Genomic DNA, 23,967 nt, shown 5'->3' on the forward strand with positions numbered 1-23,967 from the left:
AACCAGTACGCACCGGTACGAGCTGGCATGGAAGAACAACGTACATGTTACAAAGAAAACGAAAACCAACGCCCAACTTGGGGTCAAATTAAAGGTCTTAAGATCCCATACGAAGCTTCAGAATTTCATCCGAATGCCACTTTCGGCTCCGGAATTACGGGGTGAAGAGTATTAAAAAATGTCTAGCGTCACTCTAAGCGGCGCAGCCAAAAACGTGGAAAAATTCTAAACTGGCTGTCCTGGTTCCCGATTTCCGATTCCGGAAGCATCGAAAATTGTGTTTCAATACTCCAAAATGAAACTCGGACTATTTTCTCAGAGATGGTTTGGCCGATTTTCATGAACTTAGGTTTACGTAAAAAGTGTTATAATCCCAGAAAAAATTCCTGTTTTTAATCTGGATCCGACTTCATGTTCCGGAACTACTGCGTTAAGTGTTAAAAATTTTATACTACTGTTTGAAACGACGAAGCAAAAGAGGGAAAATTTATTCTCAATTATGTGCAAAACTGTTCCAATTTGTAAGTCATATTTGTTGCTGGTGATACGAACCAACTTCGGCTATTCCAGGCCACGAAGTTAGATTTCGGAAATATTGGAAATAATGGTCAAAAACTGCAAAAAGGATCTACCTTACTTTTCTTCTAGATAACTAAATCGATTTTCACAAATATATATATCTTACGGTTTCATACAGAATCCCTGAATTCGTTGTGGTTAATACTTCCAGTTACGTTCGAATAAACTTTCCTGTTTCTATTCATTGAACAGTAATTTTTAGAACTCCATAGTAATAATTATGATGGTGTGAATAATATGAAAAAGGCATCATTGCACCACTAAGTGAATTGAAGCAGGTTCAAATAAAATATCGCCTATGAACAATACGACAATCCAAATATCAAACCATTGAAAGTTCTGTGTTTAGGATGTTTTATTCAACGTACTGATTGGAAGAGCTGTCAAATGTCCATAAAAAGATTTGTAGTGTATTAGTAACCTTTTTTGCCACCACAGTGTTACTGTGATGTCCCAAGTAAATCGCAAGAGAGATTTTATTTACACATTATTTTTTATCTATGCAGTTACAGAAGATTCGGATTCCGGCATTCGTAAGGTGTGTGCTTGTATGAAGTCAGTTTTTACAGCAGAATTTTTAGCTTCCGAATTTCCTTACATTTTTAAGACTTAATTGATTTCTACTCGTAACTTTTCCCCTGACAGCGTTGAGTATAAACGTACATCTTTATTGGCACGCCGATCCGATCCCAAGACTGACAGTGCTGTAACACATTCCGTTGGAGCATTCTTTCCTATTCTCTTCATTGGGAAGGTCACACTTGTGCACTTCCGGAAACGGGAGCACATCGCACTTATCGTCGTCGTCCAATTGTGTGAACTTTTCACTTCGCAAACAGTTATCCCCCTTCACCTAGTGGGCTCTGCGTGGTGCACTTTCCGGGGCATTTGCTGCCAGCTCTGCCCTGCCGATCCGATCCGATCCGATAACGATCGGAGGGCGGCGGTGGAGTGCATTTTAATTGCAACCGCATAGGTGATGGTAACGGCCGCGGCCTAATGAACTAGGTAGGGCATAGCGTTAGACATGAAACAGGTCACAAACCGCATAAACAGATGGGTAGAGTGGGAAAATCGGTGCATCTAGATTCCAGAGCCAGCGCGCGCACAAGTGCATGTGTGATCGCCGCTAATCAAAAAGTGCGAGAAATTTTCCCACCCTTTGCCACCCATCGGGACGTTCAGTCTTCAGTGGCCTTCAGGCAAACAAAAGAACTGACTGGTGGCAGTTGGACAATGAACGGGACTTACCGGCAGCGGGCAGGTACCGGATGGCCGTACGACACGACGATGGTCAATTACCATAGAAGGGGTTAATCCTTTTTAAAAAGTTTCAACTTCCAGCGCACTTGATGGGAACTGTTTGTTCGGTTCGCTTTGTGGTCCATCTTTGGATGATTTATGAGGCGCAGAAAGCAGATCAACCAGAGCCCAGTTCTCGGACGACCAAACGGGAACAGCAACAACAATGGACTGCGTCTGTCAATGGAATCCGTACCGGTAGGGTTTATGGGAATTTGAACGGGTGACGGAGTAGGTGCCCGAGCTCTGAGCTGGACGGCACACACGGGAAGAGATAGATAGAGAGAAAGAGAGAGAGGAAAATGCTGAAAAGGCACCCACACTGGCAATGAGGAAAGAAAAGAAAGCGAAAATTCCCACCAACTGTTGTCGATGAAATGCATGCGTGTAAAAAAAATTTGATTAAGTGAAAAATTAATTTGAATTCACGACACCTCCGTCGATTCCCTTCAACGCAGAAAGCTGACGATTTCTCTTGTGAATAAAAGGGATTTTTTGCAGGTAAAAATTCTGAACGTAGACAACTCAGTACTTCTCGATGAACCACTATCAATTTGTAGTAATGCGGTAAATTATTATATTTTAACTGTGGAAGCTTTCATAGATCTACGCAAATCTTCGAAGGTCTACCGAGGAAATCTACGGAAATCCGTAAATGAAATTTATATTGAAATCGGATTCGATCTACGGAAATTACTACTATTTTCACTGTCATTTTATTTGATGACACTTGGAGTTTTTTCTGGATTACTCTTTATTCAATAACTACTGGAATTTCATTTCCGGAATCCGTTTTCGATTCTATGACTCGATTTTGTTATTCACGAATCAATTCTATTTAACTATCATGAAAAATTTATACGGTTATGTAAGTCAAGTTTTACTGAAAATGTAAATATAAATATATAACATTTTATCTGCTTTTAGGTAGATTGAAATCTACGCAGAGATTTTATACACTGAGCTAACAAAAATAAATTTTAGAATGGCTCATTTTCTACCTGTTTATGACGTGAATTTGTATTTATATTTTTGTTTGATTATTTGTCATTTTAAAAAATTATCTGTCAATGTGTTCCTTGATGAATATAAACTATTTTTTCAAAACTTAAAATAAATCTTCACGAGATACAACACGACAAAGGTCTGATAATCTATGGTAAAAGGCATTGTATAATAAATTTAAATTAAATTGATTGGCGAATCCGTTGAACCGAATACAGATGAATCTAAATGTTTCGTGTTGTTCATAAAATGTGTTACGAGTCTCCAGGAACAGAAAATTGCGTTGTCAATCAGGTCACTTGGAGGTATACAAATTTGAACGACCAAGTAGACCAGGGTAGTCAACATCTCCCTCTTTCTCTTTGCCAAAGGTTCGATGCTAAGAAGACGGGTCCCCGTATGGAGTAAACAGTATTTTACTTCACTATAACGAGCGTTTTAAAAATTTTGTTGCTCTCGTTAGTCCCGCCCAATTGACTGTGTAAACGTGTAGTGATGCAGTATTACTATCTTGATCAAAAAGTTACCGGAATTTATTAAAAAAAATAAAAATACAAGATTTTTCATCAAAACCGATATTGTTCCCTTCAAAGTAGTTTCCATAGACTGCAACACACTTATGCCAGCGCTTGATCCAATCCTCGAATCATTTTTTATATTCAGTTTTCGGTATGACCATCAGAGCCATCTGCGATTTTTTCAAAATCTCATCTCAGGTGCTGAAACGCGTTCCACGGACCGGTTTCTTGAGTCGACCGAATAGGAAAAATTCGCAGGGAGCCAAATCTGGTGAATTCGGTGGTTCCCGAATGGTATTCGTTTCGTTTTTATCCAAATGTTCACGGATATCTATTGCATTGTGTGACGGTGCGTTATTATGGTTGAAGATCCATGAATTGTTTGCCCACAAATCTGGTCTTTTTCGGCGAATTGATTCACGCAAACGTTTCATAACGCCCAAATAATACTCCTTGTTGACAGTCTGACCTTGTGGAAGGAATTAATGATGCACAACACCCATGTTTTCGTCGGTTTTCGATGTCGATGGCCTACCGCTTCTCTCATCATTATTCACAGACGCACGGTCACTTCTGGAACGTTCGTGCCACTGATAAAAGAATCTTTTCTTTACAGTACCGTTTTTGAAACATTTGGAATGTCGTCGCACAATTTAAACCGTTTTTAATGCCAAATTTAATGCAAACTCGCTGTTGCAAATTCAATTCTATTTTAAAAATTGTACAAAATCGAGAACACGAACGATCGCAGATATACTCAATACAGCGTAACTTTTACAAATTTCCAGATATCAAGCTGAAAATTTAATAGAATATCAATGAAAGATGTGGAAACCTACAAAAAAAGAAAAAATTAATCGGGTGACTGAGAGCGCCACACTGTGGTGATTCCGGCAACTTTTTGATCAAGGTAGTATTTGCAGTATTGCCATACAGTTCAATCAGCGTTAATTCTGAACTTTTTAGTCTAACCTTTTCCTCTTTCTTAACAACGAGTGTAATTCTGCGGCCAGATAATTTTATTACTCTGTGTTCACCTGATACCAACGAGAAGACAAGTTCGAAGATTAGTTTTGTCCGTCATGAGCACAAAAAAAGTAATGATTGATTTTAACAATATTCAACGGTATTTTCAAAAATAAAAAACTAACCTAAAGAAGCTTTCTTTTAATATTCTCTTCAAATGGCAAGTTTGCGTTGGCAAAAGATTTTTTCACTTTCTTATGCCCCGCCTTCTTGAAATGTGTGTTGGACTATTTTTTATGTAAATATGTAGTTCTTAAGTTTAGGTGTCTCCTTACAATTTTAAAAACTAAGAAGTGGAATATTGAACGATTGAAGCAGTTGATCAACAGATGAGAAAGATTTGTATGAAGGAAGCTTGCCAGTTTTAAAAATATTTCCGCTATATCTCTGACATTAGCCATCCATCCTTCATGGGCATAATTTCCTTTCATTTTTTTTTATTATTCAGATCTATTCAGATCTGTTTTAATTTAAAAATCTTTTTCCAAACCAACTTTGAAGCTTAGAAATATTTGGAGATTTTCGAAATCGAAAAAATTTTTTGATGTCAAACGTCTTAGAAATGCCGAAAACATCGAAATCTGGTGTAATCTAAAATAAATTCTTTTTTGAAAAATATCGAAAATGTTCAAAGTATGAGAGAATTGATTTGAAAAAAAATCGGGATAACACCAGATCTCGATATTTCATGCATTTCTAAAACAAAACAAGAAAACCGGATAACTTGGATAAGGTTACTGTCAAAAAAGGTTGCTGAACGCGATTTGCGAAGCGTTTTGATGTGATGCACTGTTACCGCATCGCGTTCACTGTGACATGTTTGCTTTGATCAAATGTTACAAGCTTGCACGCGCGTCTAGACGCTTCGCATTCCGCGCTCTCTCTGACCGCAATCTAACTCACGTAAAAAAACCGCGTAACTTAGGAAATCCGCGTAGAAAAACGCGTTACTTTGGAAATCCGCTTAAAAAACGCTCAGTTCATAGGAAAGGGACACTAATTTTTCATAGGCTGATTTTAGAGATTTAAAAAAAAATGGCTTGACATCTTTGGTTGATCATTTGCATTGGAGCAAAATTCACCGAAAAGTGAGAAACACCAGCAATAATTCTTTCCAATTGGCTCTTTTAAGGGCTATAAATATTTACAAATTGAGCTATGAGAATTATTAAACTTGTGAAATATGCACTTGGACGAAAAAAATAAAAAAGTGTATTGCAAATAGTAGTAACTTTACGCCTGCTTAGCGGTTCAAGTTGAACTGGTTAAGTTGGCACTGAGCAGTTTAATTTGAACGGCTCTGCACTGACGAGTCTAAGACGAAACTTAAAGAAAAATTTGAGTATGTCTTTATACGGGACCAGAACAGGGATGCCAAGTACTAAAAATAATAATCTGTGTATTTCGAATATTGAGACGGATGAAACCTGGGGCTGACATGTTCCTTAACACTTCCGAATATCAATTAGTTGATCAATTGTATGAATTATGCAAGCATTCCCCTTTTTCACATTTTTCGCAAAAAAAATAAGGCTTTACTTGATCTCGATTATTGTGAATTTCACACAGCGAAAAGTGCACAAATCTAACCAAACTGTTCTTGATTTGCACTAAACTTCGAATTTGCGAACTACAAATCCTAATAGTTCTTTAGAAAACTTTTAGAGCCATTAGAACGGCTGATTTTGTGTAATGCTCTTCGCCGTTGTTTTTTCACCAATGCTAATGACTGGCAGCTGTGACGTAATCGCTCTTATCGAAAGCGAAACTATCTGTGCAGGCAACACAAAACACATCTGCTCGCAGTGGCGATAGAATCCAAACTGATTCAATTTTTGTTAAGAGGTTTCTTGTTATGTGATTTCGTTTGTAGCTTTTTCACTAATGGGCGGTCCTAACGGCTATAAAAATAGCCGCATACAGAATTTTAATGTCGATTATTTCATTTCGGATTTGCATTTCATTGAAAGAAACTATCAGGGTGCTGTACGGGATTCATTCCTGCCTTTCAGAAGGACCAAACTGTGGAACTCACTACGATATTAAGCACTGTTCGGAACATTTTTCTCGAACGATTTGTTGTACAGCAGCAGATATTTTGATCTCTTACTCAGAACGCGTTCTGATTGGCTGGTGTTCACATGGGTCAAATGAGACAGGTTTTTCAATAGTGTACTATTGAAATACTTCAATGCTTTTGCTATACACGTTTAAGTTGAAAAATTTCGATTCTATTGGTAGTTAGATTATATAAATCCTTTCACAGATCACTGAAAGGCAAACGCGCCTTATGAATTATCCTCTTTGATACTCGTTCATACCAAACATTTCAGAAAAGTTTAATTTCTTATTATTTGATATTATGTCACAAAACTGAAAATGGCACGTAGCAAAGATTATGTTGATTCGTTAGATACAACAATAGATATTCACGATCAAAAACTTATCACTCTCTCAGAGGGTAAATTTTGAAAAGGCACCCCATAGTAAAGTAAGTCGTATTCACGACAAAAAATCACTTAAGTAACACTAAATGCATTCTGACGCAATGTTTTGGCATTACGTTCCGTTTTGTGGATTTTGACCTTTCTGTTTCAACAGACTTCGCAGCCGATTTTAGCGTTCAGAATCATTGCATGGCTAGTACTACGATCCTACTGACACTAAGAATCCTTCTAGGTCGGAAGGACGCAATCATCCTGCGTTCTCCAAATTTCAATTTATTAGGTGAAGATGGATGCTAACAATAACCAAGCGATCATCCTAATCATATTAGCTTGTTAAACGATTCTAGGTTCCAGATACAAGGAATAATATTCTTAACATAATATTTCCACTGCTTCGTAGTATATCTTTTTCTATAACCACAATGTTAACCTGCATCGTGTTTTATCAGGAAACAGTTTCAGTTTCAGCCAGTCGTGACATTTCACCAGAGTTATACACGCTGGTGTGAGATTCTTGTCCACACAGGGGATGCAAGAAGCGAACATCACACCAAAAGGAAAGCGCACTTCTTCTCAGTGTCGAAAAGACAGACGCGAGTGACACATTTTCTCTTCGCATGAATCGCTCTTACGCGCTCTCGCCTAAATACACTCAAGTGACCACTGGTGCGTGCTAAAGAGCGAACACTTCTGTAATTTAACTTTTAAATTTATAGAAGGTAACGATGGCCTTGCTATGACAATCTTTTTCGCAGCAAGGAAAAAATGAATTTTAACGATAAATTGCGCTTTTGCTGAATATGCGTGCCCCGCGCTTCTCTTAGGTTTCTGTCAGAGTGAACGCGGAACGCGGAGCGAATCGATGCGGTTCAATGCGATGTTCTGTTTTCGCACCGCACTCACTCTGACAGGTTTGCTTTGATCAAATCGGACTAGCTTGCACACGCGTCTTGACGCTTTGCGGTTGCTGCCAGAATGAAAGCGTCACGCGATGCGTCTAGGCGCGATTGCGATCTAGTTGCATTTGATCAAAGCAAACCTGTCAGAGTGAATGCGATGCGATAACAGTACATTGCGTTGAATTGCTTCGCTTCGCATCGCGTTCCGCGCTCACTCTGACATCAACCTTATGCGAACCGTACACCAGAGTCCTCTCTAAAAAAATATTTTTTTCCTGTTCTGTATTAATTTTTCTGAATTCTCAGATAAGTGAAGGATTACAGTTTCAAGCATAAAAATTTATGAATAAGAAAAATCTCTCCCTATCTTCTCAAACATAGGATATTGTAAACTTTCTTTTCATCTTTTCATACAAAATATATGGCGCAATGATGATGTTTTGCGATTAGAATTCTATATAGGTAGAAAAGGGCTGCCACTATTCAATAGTATTTGATTTTATATCATTTTTTCTTTACTTTTAAAAACCACTATGCGATCCTGCACATCTCTGCACCTTAAAGCTTATTTTCAATTGACTGCGGGGTCGACAATAAAAATCACAGAAACAACACAGGGTTATACTTTTGTAAATGAAGTCGGTGCGAGTAAAATTTTAATAAACGGCTATGTGATAAATAAAATTAGAATATTGGTAACATATATAACATAAAACACCTATATAAATGTCGTTATATAAATCTATTCATAATATATCAGGCGTTGGAATAAATTAGTCGCGTTTTCCTGCTAAGTTTCATGATTTTTAGTGAAAGTATAATTGCAGAACCGTTTTTCAAAGTATAGTCCATCGTTAAGTACTACTTTCTGTAATCTTTCTGGTAATACTCGGAAAACTCCTTTTCCTTAGATTCGACGAATGAATCGAACCAATTTTTGGTGGTATCGTAGTTTTTGAAAATGACCTGACAAGTTACGCGCCATGAATTGGAGCAAATGGCAACCGTACGGAGCAATGTCTGATAAAAAATGGTGTCTGGGGCAGAACTTTTCATTGCAGCGATTGCAAAAAAAGCTTTTACAAATTTCGAAACATGGAGTCTTGCATTGTCATGAAGCAAAAATACTATGCCATGAAGATCTTCATATTGCGTGTAATATGAGTATGGAACCAGTGATGGTGTCACCCAATTTTTTTTTAATTTTAACACCTTAAGAGTGAGGTTTTAAGGTTTTAACACCTTAAGGTCATTTGACTCTTTGGACCAGAAAATCTTTCTGATCCTATGTGCGGGGTTGAGAATCGAACCCTGGTGGGCTGCGTGATCGGCATCGAGTATCCCACAACGCTACACCCGTCCCCAGTCACCTAATTTGAGTAGCTCATAATCAGTTGTCCGAAACTTTCTTGTAGTCCTTATGAAAAATTCCCAAATTTGAACCACGAAAACCACTTTATGCATGTTTTCTCAGTGTAATTTTTTCATCATTTTTCATTTTACATAGTTTAATAAGATACTTAACATAATAAAAATCCACTATTATTACTAAAGCGGTAGTATTCAACCAAATTCTATTTTGTATTTCTTTTATTGACGAAAAATTTAAAAATGCAAAATGCCGAACATTTTCCAAAAAACAATATTTTAGTGAAAAACGAAAAAAAAAACATTTTTTCGTTTGTTACTCTCCCAGTTTTACTCATAGTGCAATAAACTTCATCAGTTGTAAAATACAACATATCAGAAAATAAAAATATTATGATAAGCCCTTTTGGAGAAAATTGATGTTTTCAAGATATAAGGAAAAAGTTTTTTTTTTCAGTGTATAAATTTTCCACACAGGTTCAATCATTATCAGAAACATTAGTGAAAGGTCCAAATCAATCACGGAATGAAAAAAATACACAAGTTAATTTATTAAAAAAAAGTCGTCATTTTCCGGTCCGTAGCGAACGGTTCATCATGTCACTTTCAGGTGGATCGAATATTTTTTCATACATTATCAAGATGTAAATATATTCAGAGACCTCAAATTATTATTTAAAAATCATCCAACTGACGTTTATCGACGTATTTATGGTTTTTGCCAACTTTTGTATGGAGAGGCATCCCTGTGCCTATCTTCATCCACCTCCGAGAATTTCAGAGCTTTGCTCTAGCAATTTTGTGTGACCCAGTGCTAGAGTTGAAAGAGAATAAACAGAATAAAGAGAAGAGCTCTTGTTGATGTTGTCAGTGCGAGGGGAGAAATTATACTTGCTTTTCGTCACACAGAAGAGATGGACATCTCTGGTTTCAGCAAGCCAATGTTATTTACATTCACATCAATCCGATTATGTCTCTAACGTTACCTACCCGCCATTTTATCTTTTTCGAAATTTTTCCGCTAAAATTCTCTACACCATCAGGCATTCAGGAACCGCTTCAACATTTTCACTCGGAAATCAGCCAATATTGCCAAAGGCACACATTTTCACAAGAAAATAAATGGTAAAAAGTTTCGCTTGCTAACGCGTCTTTCAACGGGTGTTTTTAAGGAATCAACTCTTTGCAATTGGAATGTTGGGCTTGTTTCACTTGTTGAAATTTGGATCTTACACACAATCTGCTAATTATAAAAAATGTTTGATTGTGCCAAAAGCGTACACAAATGACACGAGACTTATTTTGTCAATTTTGTTTGGAACGAATTAAGTAAAAGATATTTGACAGTTTTGAAAATTTAAAACGATTACGTCCATTGAATAGGTCAGGAAACTTGATAGAGCTGCAAATCTCTAATCGACCTATTACAGGCTCAACAACAAGCGAACACATTTCGTGCTGCAAAATTAAAGGTGATAATCGAGCAACTCTCCCAAAATCTCGGACACAACCGGCTCGACCCCCTGCCGAGTCTCGGCCGCGCAAGATCAGATCCAACCGATGACCACGGTCCAGGCGTGCTGGTCTGGCGCTAGAGCTGGCCGGTGATCAGATCTCTCACAGCAAAAAAAAAGCACTTCGCGTGGACTGCCATTAGGACTGTTTCGCGGTTGGCCTCCTCTGCGATAGGCCAAATCGTGCATTTCCAAAGGGCGAACTGTTAGATGCACCTACGTGATGGAGAGTTCGATGTGTCTCGCGCGCTCCCGTCCCGGTTCCTGTACGCCGCACAGACCCGGCCGGCGACTGTAGGGTGACCAGTCTGCCCGAATGGTGGCATGTGGTTCTGCGCCATCGGACCTCCCTCAAAGATCGGCCGAGATTGTGCCGTATTCAAATCTGGCGATCCTATGCCCCACTGCAGTAAGTGAACCAAAAAAAGCATAAATCACATAAGAGTATGAGGAGCGCGTCTTCCAGTCGGTGCAAGTTCGTCATGGCTGCAAGTGAGGGAGAGAGTTTTGAATTGTTCACGGTTATGTGTTTCTGAGCTTCTTCAGCATGTTTGGGTTTTTGTGTTTTGTCCGTTGCTCGCGCCTCTCTGGCTTCCAACCCGGCTGCATGGAATTGATGATGACGCGGTAAGGGAACGGCTCCGGGGACATATCTAGGCAGGAGCACATTTGCACTGCGCTGATTATCTCTGCTCGTTGTTGATTTATTGGTTTCTAACAAGACCTAGGCAAACATATATACTTCACCGCCAGACCAGTTGTCCCAGACTGTCACTTGGCCTCACTGCACTAATGCACTAATGCTGCTGTCGGCAAATGTGTGGGAATTCGTTTCAAGCCGTTGGTTGACTGGATTGACCTCCCCTGCGGTCTGTGTCGTCATGAAATGGCATTCGCTCACCAACACAGAAAACCAGCGAGGCTCGTTGAGGCAGCAGGGAAACAGGCTGAGGCAAAGGAGATGCATCGGGTTCATCATCTGCCCTTTCGCTAAGATCTCGAAGCCAATTTTTTTCGATCGTGGCTTACTCTTCACAGCCTAGAAAGTTGTGAATTCTAATTAGGATCGCAGCGAGATGTCCGAAAACCCACAAAACCGCAGTACAACAAAAAATCTTTTGTCCTTCGCAAAATGACTTCATTAGGCCAGACTTCTAACGAAATTAGGTTCAACCGGAGCAGATTTTCTTCGTGGTCACGTCACACTCGCCCAACCAAACTGTCCATATGGTCATCAAGCCAAAAAGGTTCCCATGTCCACTTTTGCTTTCGGTCATTCTAAATCGAAGGAAAAAAGTCAGTTTACCACATGACTCTTCGCTTTGAAACTGGAGAAGGTCGCATCGGCTGGAAGACGTTGAAAAAACAAAACAAAACGAAACCACATTGCTGATTGTTCCACAACCTTCCTCTCCTGCCGCCGAAATCTGACTTGCTCTGGCTGAAATCAAGACAAGCAGCATACAAAAAAGTGATTTAATGCTTTGGAACCGCATTGCTTTGTCTCCGATCCCGCGAATGTCGAACTTAGAGCCGAACGATGAGCTGCCAGATGTTGTCATCTTCATCCAAATTTCCCTAGCTCACTCTCTGCTCCCAGCAAATGACCTATTCTGACCCGGATCGGCAGTGCTCCGGCAAGCCAGCCTTGTCGCAAACGCACATATGTGTGTCCCGTTAGAAAAATATTCCCAGCTCAGGACGAACCTGATACTCTTACAGTGGAAGTGGTGGATCTCCTGTGAAAATCCACCCTGAAACCGTCAGCGAACGGCGCTGTGACCGGGTCCGGGATGTCATCGTCGGTGCCGCCTTCTTGTTGCATGGTACATGGCAAATTTAATTCGTTATGTGGTATGGTCGCATCTGACCAAGAGCAGCAGATCGGAGAGACAATCTTTGGAACTGAAACAAAACCCGAGGAGCGAGGAAAATTTGTGTCCTATGGCTAACGATTCCGACAGATATGTGACCCCGAGTGAAGTAGTTCAACTGAAGGTTTTTTTAAGACATTGACAGCTATTTTTATAGTTTCTCTGTTCGATCATATTTGATTCACTATTTGGCATAAGTTTAATTGTTACAGACCCTATTTGACATATCTGGCAACGTATCAATTTTTAGATAAATTCTTTTAACAAGAACCGTAAAGCTTTACAACGCTAAATGAAAAACAAAATTGATAACTTTTTTTCAATAATTTGATTCAAGTTTGGTACGGTTACCAGACGCAGTTTAACAATTGATTTTTCACGTAGGACTACGGTTTTGTTTTTCATGCAGGTAAAATACAGAAATCTTTTAACAGATTTTCGGAGTCTTTTATTCAATGTGGTCTTTCGAAAACTGCCTCCGGTTCTTTCGGAACGAAATTTTTATTTTTTTAGGAAAGGCTTTTGGATCAATTTGGATTTTCTAGTGCGATTATTTTGAGTGAAGAATAGTGTTTTTGATTGTAAAAAATTAAAAAAAAAATGGAAGCTAGTCTTCTAGCCTGTAAAACGTAAATGTATATGTGAGCGGCAGTAGTGCAATTCCAGAAATAAGTGGTAAGTCATCAAATTTCACGTATTCCGGTCTGGAAGAAACTTTTCATACATTCTCAGTATGACAAAACAATAATTTGGCACGAATGTAGAAACCAATGCGAATCGAAACTGAATTTTCAAAAAGGTTGATGTATTTTTGCAAGTACTTTCTTCAAATCGTAACTCTGAAACTGTGATTCGTACAAAAATGTTGTCCAAAACTAAGTACTAGGAAACCAATTGGATATTTTAATACAGAATAGTAAACGCAAAAGTTAGATGGTTTTTCAATAATTGGAAAATCAGCCAAACATATTATATTTAAAAACCCCACCTGGGTTCGATTCCCATCTCCGAACATAGGGTCAGTTCTTAGCGGTTCAAGTCTGACTGTTTAAGTTTGCACTAAACAGTTCAATTTGAACTGCTCTGCACTGACGTTTCTGAGAGGTGAATGACCTTAAGGTCTAAACCTTTACAATCGACTGTTTTATTGCGATATTTCTATTTTGCAGTCTTTATCAAAACCTTCATTTGGAGTTAATTTGATTTGAACCTGACTACAAATGAGGTAGTAAGGAGAATTGGGGGCAAAGCGGGTATGCTTGATATCTCTTTCAGAATTTTCGGAATTTCGTTTTAAAACACCCTCGAACTTTACTAAGTGTTTTCGTTACTCGCAGAAGTATTATTTTTATGACACGAATCGTCGTTGTAATCGTTCGAAATTTTCAATCACTCGTTAGTTATCTCAAATCCATATTGAAAACAAAATCAACTCCGTAATCTTCCACAGTACTCTCCTTAGCGCTTCTATAACCTATGATGTTTTTCGTTTCCGAGCATTATTGGATTTTCTACTAGTCGGAAAGAAAAATGGTTTCACTGGGCACAGCGCTCAATCATATTATCTTATTTTGCCCGAGTTGGTGAAAGATCTGGTACATCTTACTGATACAGTTTCAATGCGCAAAAAATAATTGCATATACTTTAAATTCAGTTTAATTTTTTTAGTTGTTTATATATCTAATTGTCTACTCTATTAAATTGTTGAACCATTTTTTTTTTTGTAAAAATAACATAAATAGTTTTCTAACCATCAATTGTTGACGGAATATTGGCTGCATAAATATGACATTCTTTTTTTCTATCATTCAATTTACCTCGGCTTTACATTCTTTTATTCTTTCGGTCGCACGTATCATAAAATAGCCAAACTTTTTATCACCCGCTGCACCGTCTTTTACCAATACCGCACACAAGTAGCAGACACCCGTAACCGTTTCGTTTCCTTTATACCGTGTACGAAATAGAACAGAACACGCATCGTTCGTTTTGTGTTCTCTTCTTCCACAGTATAACCACGTACCGGTGTTGTACATATTGTCATTTTATATGGCGATTTGAAAACTTGGACACTCATCGCTCTGTAACTGCGGAACCAAAAGTGGGATCCGGATGGAATTCCACAGTAGCTTTAACGATAATATGAGCTTCAATTCAAATCAAATCGAAGTAAATTGTATTTTTGGAATTTTTCTTCGCCATTTCCGGTGCTTCCGGAACAAGAAAAGGGGGAACCAGTAGTGCCGAATTAAGGTTTTATGCCCACAAACTAATAATCTCTGCAAACTAGAAGAATTTATCAGACAGTTTTATAGGATTTGTATCTGTTTTTGACCATCGTTCGTGAAAAAATAATAAAGAAATTGATAATTTTCCACTTATCACGCTTTAGTTCCGGAACCGGAAGTCGGATCCGAATAAAACGTTCTACAAATTTTTGAAAATCTATAAGACCTTTGATTTGAATCTTAGTTTGTGAAAATCGGTTGAGCTGTTTCAGAGAAAATTGAGTGCACACTTTTTCTTTTATTTTTACATATTACCTTGTAATTCCGAAACTGGAAATCGAATCCAAATGAAATTCAATAGCAGATTAAGGGACCATGAGACCTTTCATTTGAATTTTAGTTTGTGAAAATCGGTTCAGCCATCTTTGAGAAAAGTGATTGCATATTTTCGTTACATACACACACACATTTGCTCAGTTCGTCGAGCTGAGTCGAATGACATGGATCAATAAGTCCCGAGACTAACAATGGAAACAACATTTTTTTGCAATTTTTTTTTATTCATCATCATAATCACCTTTTAGGGTGATACAATGGTTCCAACGTTTTTTTTTTTCGATAAACTGCTTTCTGAATCATCGACTCGTTGCTGTTTTTGTTCCATCGAAAGCAATCGCGGCACCCACTTGGAAAAAACCTTTTTCATGCTCAATTTTTCATGAAGGATAGTAAATACACTTCCATATGATATCTGTGTCATCTCAGCAATCTCCATTAAAAAAAACAAAAGCAATACCCATTAAAAAAAACAATGTTTTATCAAAACACGAAACTCGGTTTTTTCCATTTTTTTAAACAAACTACAAAACGACTTTACTCCAACATCGATAGCTCAGCTGTGTCTGGTCGGATCGACTTAAAATTTTGACCCGTTTCAAGCAAAGGTTAGTACTCTAGAAAGACGTGGTTACTGGTTTACTACGAGCGCCATCTCTGCTTTAGTCTCGGGACTTATTGATGCATGTGTTATGACATTAAAAGTTAAAAAGCCGTTTTTCACAGTGATGGCAGAGCCTTTCTATATGAAAAAAGCAAAAATAGTTTTTAGTTAGGTCATAACTCACTAAAGACAGTGCGAACTTTTTATATGCGATAAACATATCATTTAAAATGTGAAAACTGTCATTAAACTAAAATGTCCCCTCTTTGTCCCCCATTTCTCTACAACTAGTACAGTCAGGCCCAGCAGATAATATGGGTATGGTGGATACGTACGGGTTGGCGGTTCAATGCATAGGGCGCTGGTCTTACAAACCAGTTGTCATATGTTCGAGTACCGACCTGGAAGAATTCGTAGTGTCAGTAGAATCGTAGCACCAGCCATGCACGGGTTCTGTACACTCTGAATCGGCTGCGAAGAACAACAAGGTCAAATTCCACTACAGGAATGTAATACCAAGGCTCTGGATACATACTTAGAAAAAAATTATATTACGATTGACGTAAATTAAAGCATGCCGTAATTTATTCGGTGATGACACAATATTACATCTATTAGCATGTAAAAATAATGTTTGCAAAACATTCTGCTGTATCGATGAAAACTAAATTAACTGTGAAGTTAGAAATATGACGTGTCTTTACATGTTTTGAATAGTAAAATTAAGTGAGTTACAACGCTATTTTGATGTGCATCTATAATTACATAAATTTACACAATTTTTCTAAGTGTGCAGATGAAATCACAATGATTTCGATCAAGGTACCGGGTTTATATACCAGAGATAATTATGTTTTCAACAAAATGACTCAAAATCGAATTGATCCATTTGGTGAAGAGGCTTTCAACAGGCCACTTTTTTTTATTCAATAATGTAATATAATTTTAGGCACACTGCTTAAGTTGTAAGATACCAAGGGTATTCTCTAATCTTAATTAACTTAAGCAAGAATAGTATCATTAGACTATGTCATCTCGGGTTCTCGTAAATCCTTCTTTCAGCTGGCGATCGGCAGTGGTCGATGAATTGAGTGTTGCATGAGTCTTCCAGATGGCGTTGGTAAATATCTATGCTGGCCGCATCTTTCGGTCCGTGTGGGTCCGCGGGAAACACCCCCAGGCTAGCCCGCATACTGGTTTTCGAAACAGGCCACTTAGCCAAAATGACATTTGGCGAAACTACTATGGTCGTTTTCACATGGTTTACAACCATTCAAGTATGGAAAGAAAAAATTTCTATTTGAAATAGTCCGCATTAATTCAAAGTTGTCATTAATCCATCAACAAGTGAAATAAAAAAAAATATTTTGCTTACAATACGAGATAGAGCATTTATGTCATGTAGATCATGTTCAAACAAGAAAACATGCCGAAGACATGAACACTTCAAAATCCATTGATGTCGAGATATGATACATTGTTTATTAGTGACCACTCAAAAACTAGTTTTTCCATCATAATCAATTCTACAATTATATTTTAATCATCAAAATACATATTTGTATCGAAAGTAGCATATTTTTAAGTTCACAATCTGAAAAGTTGTTGAGCAATTAAGTTACAAAATACTACATATTCAAGTATCGATATCTCGAAAACGTAGAAATACGTGGAACCAATTTCAACAAAGTTTAAAAGTATGACCAAAACACTATTAGAAAAATTAGTAGTCACTGCTTAAATTCACCTAAATTTTTATGATAGCACACTTCTAAAATAACATTTCCTAATATTCCCCAATATAACTTTAGCACCCTAACATACAGTATTCATTAACCCTGCACTTCAAATTCAATATTGATCAAAGTAAACGATTTTAAGATATTAATAAAAGTAAATATTTCGAGATATTGATACTTGAATATGTAGTATTTTGTAACCTAAATTGCTCAAAACCTATTTAGTTAGTGAACCTAAAAATATGCTACCTTTGACACAAATATGTATTTTGTTGATTAAAATATAATTGTGGAACATCCGAAAATTCTAAAAATTCATTGAAAAAAGTTATGATGGAAAAACTTGATTTTGGGGGTCCCTAATAAACATTTTTTTAAAGTGTTCATGTCTTTGGCATGTTTTCTTGTTTGAACATGATCTACATTTTTTCCAAATACATAAATACTCTACCTCATATTGCAAGCAAAATGAATTTGTTAACTCACTTGTAGGTGCATTAATGACAACTTTGATAATATCAAAAGAAACGGAATATTTCGAACAGAAATTCTTCTGAATACATGAAAGCTCCAAAATCAACCCCTGAAGCACAAATAAAAAACCGCTTGTTTTGACATGATTGAGACCACTGTGCGTTTAGAGGTTATGGTTCTTCATGGCAATCGATTTGTGAAAAGTTCCAATGATTAGTTTTAACTTCCTTTTACGTTTCGTTGCTAACTCATCAGTGCATTGGCAGGTTATGTTGAATTACTAATGCCACCTCGTGGCATTAGTAGTTCAACATAACAAAAAACCGCTCAGCAGACGTAAAGTTAATGTTTTTTGCAAAAACTATTTTACACTGAAGTGCAACCTATTTAACTAATTGCCATAAGAAACCATAATCCCTGAATGGCTACTATCTATTGACGAACAAAAAATCGTCACTTTGTTCCATTCGGTACGTCAGTAAAGTATGCAGCTTACATTTTCTATTTGTTTTATAACTATGTTGACATTCGAGCAATTCCAGAAATGTTCCGATTTAGGTTCTAATTCTGAAACAAATTAAACTGTGCACTCGTCTTCAATGTTACGAACCATTTAGTTTACACGAATGTAGGGACCGATCCTACTGAACACTAACTTCTCAAATAGATGAATTATATATTTTATGCATCGTTTTATATTAGTGCATTTCGGAACATGTTAATTGTACTAAAAGGGCTATTAAATCGATTGAGCAATCTAAAAATAATAGCACTAGAAAAAAATTTGTATTTGTTTCTATAATAATAGTTTGAACTTAAACTTAAAATACATATTTCTGGTACAATCTATGAGCATCAATTTAAAAGTGAAGAAGTGACAGCTGAATTAATTCATTTGTATTTCTGTAGCTCTCTGCTCCTGATGGAAATTTGTGATTTCTACAATAGAACAGAAAGCTATAAATTTAATTACAGTAACAATTCTCCAGAAAGTAGCAGTTCTAAAGATACTTAGACATGAAATACTAAGAATTACGATTTTCAATGAATTACGCCGTTTGACTTTTTTATCAGTGTACAATTCATTTCCTAGAACATCTTTTTCGACACAATCTTTGTACAATTTGTACTGTTCTCGAGCTACGAAGATTAGAAGAAAGAAAGCTTAAATATTTCAACAACGGCTACTTATATGAAAAAAGTTGCTCCCGATCCGATTCCCGGTTCCGGAATTACAGGATGATATGCAGCAATAAAAGGAACAAAATAGTCACACACGTTTCTCAGAGACGGATGAACCGATTTTCACAAACTTAGATTTAATAGAAAGGCTTTTGGGCCCATTCAACTTCCCTGTGTTTCATTTGGATTCGACTTTCGGTTTGGAAATTACAAGGCAATGTGTGCAAAATTATGAATAAATGCGCACTCAATTTTCTCGGAAATTTCTTAACCGATTTTCACAAACTAGAAAAACAAATAAAAGGTCTTAAAATTCTTTAAAAACTTCCGGTTCCGGTATTACAATGCGATTAGTGAAAATTTACAATTTCATGAGTATGTTTTCACAAGCGATTGCGAAAAAAGGTGCACATTTATAAAACTTACTGCTAATTTCACATAGTGGGCAGATGTTGTTAGTTAGAGACTATATAAAACTACTTTGGGGACTACAAGCAACGGATACTAGAAACGGGTAATTATCATGATTCAAATGAAAGCTCTCATTGTCCTAAAATATTGTGTTCCGAAATTACCGGGCGATGAGTGTCCAAACATTCAAATCGTCATTCAAAATGGCGATACAAAACTGGTACGCGTTGGTACGTGCGGCTTTGCTCCGTTCGCACCGTGCTTTGTTCAATTTCGTATAGCGTGCAAGGGTTGTCACATTTAATTCTATATTTTTCAGGTGAATAATATGCTAATTTGTAAATCTTTTATTCAATTTGTACCGACTTGTTAGTATTATCACAAAATCATAATAACGATACCTCATCTAGATTTGGTTTACAACTGATTTAATTTGTAGACTACATTAGTTACTTACTAAAGGAAACGACTTCGGCTATTCTGGTACCAAGTTCCCGGTTTCAGCAGTACTAGAAATAGTGGTCAAAAACTCTAAAACGAGACTCACTCAATTTTCTCAGGCTCAAATGAATGTTTCTATGCTCTCATAGATTACTGTTTAATATCACCGGGTCCAACTTTCGGTTACAGAGCTATAGGGTAAAGTGTGTTTAATCATTTACGATGCGACGATGCAAAATAAAGAAAACAAATCTTGTTAACTTGACATAGCTGTTTACAAATTGAAAATGTTAGGTTCATACCCAAAGAAAGTTTCTTATTTTATTCAAGATTGAAACAACCATTTCTTGACAGAATCTTCTAGTGATATTTTTGTAAATATTAGTAATATGAGAAATCATTACACCACTAGATGGATTAAAAAATGTTTTAAAACGTCATTTTTTACCAACAATGGTTTAGAAGTTACAACGATTTGAAATTTCTTCAACTTCATACAAAACGTCTATCTACCCTTTTGAATCGATCCTTTCCGTGAAAATGAAATGGTTTGTCATACTGTCAATTTGTCCAAATCGAAGCAAGTCGATCTTGATTTGCTCACCTTTTATGATGTTAATGTCTGGAGCAATTCCAGAAATCTTTTTAATAATCATACTCAGAAACATTCAGAACAGTTAAATTTTTAAGCTAAATTACTTTCCTTTGGCAGAAGCATTCAATCAGCAATCGAAAATAGACTTATTTTCAGTTCAGTTAATTAAATATCTGTAATCGAAACTAATCGACCGCCACGGGCATCCACTCAAAGCTAAACCAATTTATGTACGGCCCGGAGTCGCAGCAGTAGGTGTAAACAATGTTTGCATTATGCTCCGTAACAATTCACATACAATGTGGAACTTATTCGAAAGGCCACAAGTTAGCAAAACAGAAAAGCCATAAATTTTGCTTCTACAAGATTTCGGCTCTCGGCATAGGGACAGTGGAAGGAAGGCGCTGGGAGGTAGAACGCACTCACAGAAAAAAAAACTTTAAACTTTTATTTCTTTATTAAACTGCCGAACAATAATGCATACAAGGCGGCAATTGTCCTGTGCATCTTCTCTGTCCGCCCGTTCGTGTGTTTCACTGCTAGGGGAAACGGAGTGGCTGGTTTCCTACTACGTTTTCGACCTGTTTCGGGTGCTACGGATTCAGGTACCATTTGTCCAGCGTAGACCAGTTTGGCTGCCTGTGCTCTCCCTGGGGATCGCCAAGCCGAAATTGTTTTCGACAACAAATCATAAAACAATTTAGCAAAACAATGGCCAGCCTATTGTCTTTGCGAATTTTCCTTTATGACCAGCATCAATTAGTCAGGGATCGGTCATGGGTCAGGGCAGTAAATGTTTTCTATTCATTTGTTTTTTTTTTGTCATCCTGGCTATGCCGCACTTCCGACGGGAATCTGCATACGATTTTGCAGCAAATCGGTTCGGAGGCGGAGCAGTGGGCAGTTTTGTTTTGCATTCTGCTTATGAGTTTTGCCGACCCCCCCTCCTTCGCAGGGAGGTTTGTTTCTAATTATACTGCCATTTGTCGGTAGGTCCCCGTTGTGTTTGCTAGGTGTCTTTGCTTTTGTTTCTGTGTTTTTTTTTTTGTGGGCGGAATGTTTACGATTTTGATCATATTATGTAAATTGTCTTGGACATTGTTCGGCTCGTCTGGGCAGCTGATGAAGGCTAATGAGCTTTTGGAGATATCGTTTTCCCTTTTTTTGTTTAATGAAAGGGACGACAAATTAGTGAGATTTGGATGAGCTTGGTGACACGCCAACTTCAAAGGAGTTCACAGAGGTTGTATTGTACAAATTTTAAGATTCAAAATTCACAATAGAAAACTTTTGATGTGTGTTACGTACATCAAACGTTTTATATTCGACTCGTTGGGTGAAAAATGTTAGCACAATCTTGATCGTTTTTTACGGGTGTCTTGATGAAAGATAGAAGGGCTTGCTCTCTTAGCAGTAAATACAAAAAGCTTAAGTACTGCGAGGAATCAGTGATATCATAACATTAGACTTTGATATAAACTTTGAAATACAGCGAATACCTTTAGACCACCTGCAATAGGAAAACTTATGTTGTAACATACAAGAAATTTCCAGATCAGGAGGTCCTTGCGATTATCACTGTTACGTTCCACATATTTAAAAATGTCCCAAATTATAGGATCGAAAAAAAAGCCTCTTGAAATTTCTAATCGTCCCAATTAAACGCCCAGGAAAAAACTCTGCACCTGCAAAATTTTCCCACACCACACGAACAATGCTCGGCGAACCCACAGCACATATGTTTCTGTGTGCGAGAGTGTTTGTATGTCCATGGGACCGATATTTACGTAGAATCAATCAAATTTCAAACACCCAAATCATAATTTCGTCCATCAAAGGAGCGAACCTTTCGCTCCATTCTTTCCAAGCGATCGAAAAGAAAGAGAGCGGAAAGCAAAAAAAAAACCTGAATCCTTTAATCGGTATTCATCCGAGAAAATCGGACCGTACACATTTTTCTGTTTGCTACTGCGTATCGTATCGTATTCTTGTTGTTTGGGTCAATTTTGACCTGCCAAGTGAATGCCCAAGTGCGGTTCGATGTGGTAGATTTGATCTCCGGACCAAAGCCGGAGGAGAAGAAAAAAAACGGGGACAACAATTGATTCGGATTTTATTGTACCGATGTCATCCTCGGGTGACTAGAGGAATTTTGTCCGGCCCGGGGGAACATCGTTTGGTGGAATGCTTAGGTTTTCGCGTTTCGTTGAATTGCATTTCAAGTGCACAAATTAATGCATCGAAATGAAGCATTGGAGGTTTAAGAAGAATCATAGAAGCAACTAATCAATTATCAGTTAAGTGAAGAGAGGATAATTAAATTATATATTTACCTGAGCTAAGAACCTGTAATAGACTGAAAAATATTATCATGTTCACTCTCTAGTAACCATTGAATATCTTTTTCACTTTCCATGTGTGTTGATAATTAATCTGAATTTGAAATCAGTGGTTTTCGATAAGTATGGTTTTATTTAGTTATTTATTTATTTCATCAAGCAAATTTAGACTACATGTAATTATTTACAATATTTACTTATACTATGCATTATTTCTAAGTTGGGTTTAAATTTGATTTTTTGACATAGTTAGATCAAAATGATTACAAATTTGATTATAATGACGCATAATTCGAATGATTGGACTATTTTTTACATAATTTGTTCTATTATGTCTTTCTAAAAATAATTCCCGTGTTCGTAATTGACGACCAGGTACATAAAAATTTAATTGCGCTAGTAGTGAAGATGAATGTACGCGTTGAGAAATAAAATCGTTAATAAAATAAAGCATTGAAAGCGTGCTTCATATGACGGTAGAGGAAATGCTGTTCAGCTTAATTCACGAAGTGCATATAAAATAATGCGTTCTTCGTGAATAGTATTATATGGATTCCCTACTAGGGTGTAATATTCCACAAGTGGTCTAACATAAATACTATACAATAATTCAATTATATATGGGTCTTGGAAATTATGACTGAGAAGTTAAATGAACCCCAGTATACTATTTAATTTATTGATTATGGTATTGTAGTGTTCCACAAAATCTAGGAATCCAGCTAGGAATCTAAGACTATGCTCTTAGATCCCAATCAGTTTTACATTTTTCTACATGTTTGTTTCCTAGATGTATGTCTATAGATAGAGTTACATTTTTCCATTACATTTTTTCACATTGAGCTTGAGTAGACTTTTGCAGCACCAAACGTGGAATAGATTGATTTCGTTCTGGAACATTGTGGCGTCGTTGATGTTTCTAATTTCCATGAAGAGTTTCATGTAGTCAGCATATATAAGCACTTTTAGATATTTGAGTATGAAGGAAACGTCGTTTATATGCAGTATGAAAAGAAGAGATCCTAGATGAGAGCCCTGAGGTACGCCAGATGATTCAGACAGAATGTTGTAAAAGCAAACTACTT

The sequence above is a fragment of the Malaya genurostris genome, chromosome 2 (genome assembly GCF_030247185.1).
Source record: "Malaya genurostris strain Urasoe2022 chromosome 2, Malgen_1.1, whole genome shotgun sequence".
NCBI lineage: Eukaryota > Metazoa > Arthropoda > Insecta > Diptera > Culicidae > Malaya > Malaya genurostris.